This window comes from Balaenoptera acutorostrata, chromosome 12 (genome assembly GCF_949987535.1).
Source record: "Balaenoptera acutorostrata chromosome 12, mBalAcu1.1, whole genome shotgun sequence".
NCBI lineage: Eukaryota > Metazoa > Chordata > Mammalia > Artiodactyla > Balaenopteridae > Balaenoptera > Balaenoptera acutorostrata.
Window position 1 is genome coordinate 35605976 of NC_080075.1, and position 4554 is coordinate 35610529.

Consider the following 4554-nt stretch of genomic DNA (forward strand, 5'->3'; position numbering starts at 1 on the left):
TAAAATCCACTATGAAAATTAAATTCACCTGTTTCGTTTTATTTTTTTAAAATGTGACTACCAGAAAATGTTAAATCACATAAGTGGCTTGCACTGTGTTTCTATCGGACAGCTCCGTGTTGAAATATTCAGGAAGAGGAAACCACTCATTGGTAGACTCACAGGAAAGACTTAGGTACAGAAAGCGGAGGCAAAAGTCATGCCAAACAACAGCAAGCAAGCTCCCGGTAAAGCGCAGGGGACACCTGGATTTCCTCTGTTGGATATTTAGTTCCTGTTAAGGATGAAAAAGTTGACATTGAGAGGATGGCTCGTCTTCAACCGTCAGTCAGGCATGTGCTCTCACACCCAGGGCACTTACTGTTCTCCACCGGCGCTGCTCAGCTAGGCCTCGCATCTCCCACATCCGGGCGTCGCATGCCTCCTGCAGACGCACACTCCTCAGTCACAATCTTGGGCAATTTAAAACGACTTCACAGTGAGTAAGTCAGAAAGAGAAAAACAAATACCGTATATTAACGCATGTATGTGGAACCTAGAAAAATGGTACAGGTGAACCGGTTTGCAGGGCAGAAATAGAGACACAGATGTAGAGAACAAACGTATGGACACCAAGGGGGGAAAGTGGGGTGGGGAGATGGTGGTGGGATGAATTGGGAGACTGGGATTGACATGTGCACACTAATATGTATAAAATGGATAACTAATAAGAACCTGCTGTATAAAAAATAAATAAAATAAAATTCAAAAACAAACAAACAAACCAGCAAAAAAAACTACTTCACTGTGGTCCCAGAAAGCTTTTGCTTTTACAAAAGCCTGGCCCATTGACCTTATGGGCCTGCACTTTAGAAAGCAAGCACGCATGAGTATCTTTTAGGGTAAGGACATCTAAGGCTTCCAAATGTTCATGTTTAGCTGTTGGTTTACGGTGAGCCTAGAGCTGAAAGCAATAGAGATGGCGTCTTGGATAGAATTCCCTGGAAGCAGAGCTTGACACAGGGATTTGGGTGCATATGACTCATTGAGGGAGCGTTCTTCAGAAAATAAATAAAGCGTCTCGTGGGAGTGAAACCAACACCTGCCTCAGAGCAGCAGCTGCGCCGCGGCCGCCGAGGGTTTCTCTGGCCATTGTGGCTGCCATCCTTCTATGACGTGGAGAATATCTTTGCAAACCTCTTCAAGGGCCTTTTTGGCAAAAAAGAAATGCGCATTCTCATGGTGGGCCTAGATGCCGCGGGAAGGACCACCATCCTGTAGAGACTGAAGCTGGGTGAAATCGTGACCACCATTCCCACTACAGGCTTCAACGTGGAGACCGTGGAATACAGGAACATCAGCCTCACTGTGTGGGCGGCCAGGACACGATCCGGCCTCTGTGGCCCCACTACTTCCAGAGCACACAAGCTCTCATCTTCGTGGTTGACAGCAATGACAGAGAGCGTGTGAACGAGGCCCGAGAGGAGCTTATGAGGGTGCTGGCAGAAGACGCGCTCAGGGACGCCGTTCTGCTCGTGTTTGCTAACCAACAGGACCTCCCCAATGCCGTGAATGCGGCCGAGATCACCGACAAGCTGGGTCTACACTCTCTGCGCCACAGGAACTGGTACCTTCAGGCCACCCGTGCCACCAGCGGGGATGGGCTGTCCAATCAGCCCCGGAACCAGAAGTGAGCTGGACTCCTCTCTCCGCCCCTCTCACTCCCTCCTTCTACCCTCACGTTATTCTCATGTGGCAAACGTGCCCCTGGGGTGTGAGTGCCAGAAGCTGTCCCCATGGTCGGTCACAGTGTGCTTCACCATGCTGTAAACGTGCAGACGCAGCCCGCAACTGGGTTTTTATCTAATGTAAATAGTTTTTGTTTCCAATGAGGCAGTTTCTGGTACTCCTATGCAATATTACTCAGCTTTTTTTATTGTCAAAAGAAAATCGACCCACTGTTCAGTACTGAGAAGGGATTTTAGGCACACGGGTCATCCGGGAATTGCTTTGTCAGATGAGCCCAATGCTCCTCCTCTGGGGTTTAGGTCTGTGTTGAGATCCTTTCTGGTGGTTGGTTTTTAACCCAAACTCAGTGCATTTTTCAAAACAGTTACAAATACAAGATAAGGAGAAGACTTGAACACACAGAAGGGAGAAATGTGCCTAGTGTAGGTTCTGCAGTAATGGCCTGAGTCCGGTCCACCAGTGGTCTGCTTCCCATTGGGAATGTGAAACGGGGCAGAACCAGCCATGATCCGTTCTGCATGGTCACAATAGGGTCCCTGTGATTTGCTCTGTCTCGGGTCATCCCACACACTGCAGCATTTGTGCTTGTACCTGTGCTGACATGACCGCCCAGGAGATGGGCTGGAGGCTGCAGCCACCGCTCTCAGACCCCTTGGAGGAAGCCCAGCCTTTTCTTGGGTCAGCATGGGCACTTTGGTTGGAACGCTCTGGTTGGAGCAGGAGCCCTGCAGTCCCCTTGCTTGCCTGCTCCGGGCTCTCTGGGGTCTCACCAGCAGGAGCGCGGGTGGTCATCCTTAAGCCCCAGCCCTTGGGAGCCCCTGTCTACATGTGCTTTCACTGCCTCAGGCTGCAAGCGTCAGATTTGCCATAGAAAACGGTAACCTCTACTGTTTTCTTTTGTATTTGGATAAACACCGAAGAAGCTGGAGCTGTTAAACTTTATCTTGGGGAAGACCTCCCAACTGGTTGATTTGGCGTCGTGGAACCTCTTACGGCTTTCAATACACAGTTAGTAATCAAGTGTTTTGTATACTTGTTTTCATTTCGACAAACAAGCACTATAATTACAGCTATTAGAATAAAATCTCTTAACTATTAAAAAAAAGAAAATAAATTAAAAAATACAAGAAAGGCAGGGAAGTCAGATATGGAAGCAGGACAGGCCTTTGTGTGATCCTTAGGGGTAGACTCTGGAGTGGTACTGTCCAGTAGAAGTTACTGCACTGAAGAGGAATGTTCTATGTAATTGGCACAATCCAGTACAGTTACCACTGTCTACATAGGACCATCGAGCATTTGAAATATGGCTGGCGTAAATGACATACAATTTTTAATTAAATTAAATTAAAATGTAAATAGTTACATAAGAGTCATGGCTACTGTTGGACAACGCAGTCCTGGAGTATAAACCTCAAGTCAGAATTGAGAAGAAGGGGTGAGCATCTTATGCTCTCGTTGGCTATGGGCTGCCCTGGCTTTGGTGGGAGGGTGGGTAGAGCATAATTTCCCAGGCAAAACTGTTAGCAGTGCTTTTCACTCCACGTTTCTCTTCTTAATCAACAGATGCCTTTCTATGTCTGTGAGTCTATTTATGTTTTGTAAATAAGTTATAGAAAACAAACTTATGGTTACCAAGAGGGAAGGGGAAAAGGGATATATTAGGAGTTTGGGATTCAAATATACACACTGCTATATATAAAATAGGTAACTAACAAGGAGCTACTGTATAACACAGGGAACTATACTCAATATCTTGTAATAATCTATAATGGAATAGAATGTAAAAAAAAGAATATATATATCTATATATATGCATAACCAAATCATTTTGCTGTACATCTGAAACTAGCACAACATTGTAAATCAACTCTATTTCTATAAAAATTAAAAAAAAAAAAACCTGTTAGCAGTGGACATTCAGACAGTTGAGGGGTGTGGGGTGTGCGTTCCGGCCGAGTAAAGCGGATGAGGCACTACCGCGCCCCCTGCAGGTCACAGGATGATCAACTGGGTCATCCTGACGCCCTATTTTCATCCCACCTCACAGATTCTCTGAGAACTGAATTACAGTCCTAGAATAACGTGAAGCCAACAACTGGCCACTGACTTCATGCAGCAGAACAAACTTCCCAGTCCCCAGAGCTGTTGGTTTCTCTCCCACCTCATTCTCAAATCATCCCTGGCAGTTCTACTGGTTTGCTGGTCCCAAGAGGAGGGTCATGAGGTATTGCACAAGTACACACAGGAAATTTTTCTGTGAGCTTCTGATTATTAGCTGTTCCAGCCATAGAGAGGAAATCTAATTTTACACTGTCTGCTACCACCTTTGAGATGGCTAGCCCAACAGCTCTAAAAAAGAAAAAACAAATTTGCCCTTTCTACACTGGAGCGTCATAGATATGAAGTTATAAATAAGGAAACCCACGTTCATGTTTTATTTATACCTATTACACAGGATTTATGGTGTTGAAAAACACATTCAGCTTAATTTATGCAGGAATTAACTTTGGTAGAGATTAATTTTTGATCTATGGCCCCTCCCTAAAATATATTATCTCTATTCATAATCTCGGCTTGCAGACAGAGACGATAGTGAGTGAAAGAAAACAACAACGACAACAAAAACAACAAAATGAGAAAAAAAAAACTTCCAAAGGGAGATACTTTAAGTCCTGAAAATGAAGATAACAGGATGTTTTTAAAATTAGAATCCCTTGGAGTTCACTGGCAGAGCCAGAATTTAGAATTAACCTAACAGTCTTTTCTACTGAGTCTGGACATTCAGTAGAGAGTTTTACATGAAAATACATAAAACAGAAGAAAATA

The 4554-nt window shown here is 44.8% G+C and overlaps 1 pseudogene; it reads left to right on the forward strand.

Annotated features, from left to right (window-relative positions):
* The first annotated feature begins 306 nt into the window (after positions 1-306).
* LOC130709355 (ADP-ribosylation factor 1-like) lies at positions 307-1673 on the forward strand (annotated as a pseudogene).
* The last annotated feature ends 2881 nt before the right edge of the window (positions 1674-4554 follow it).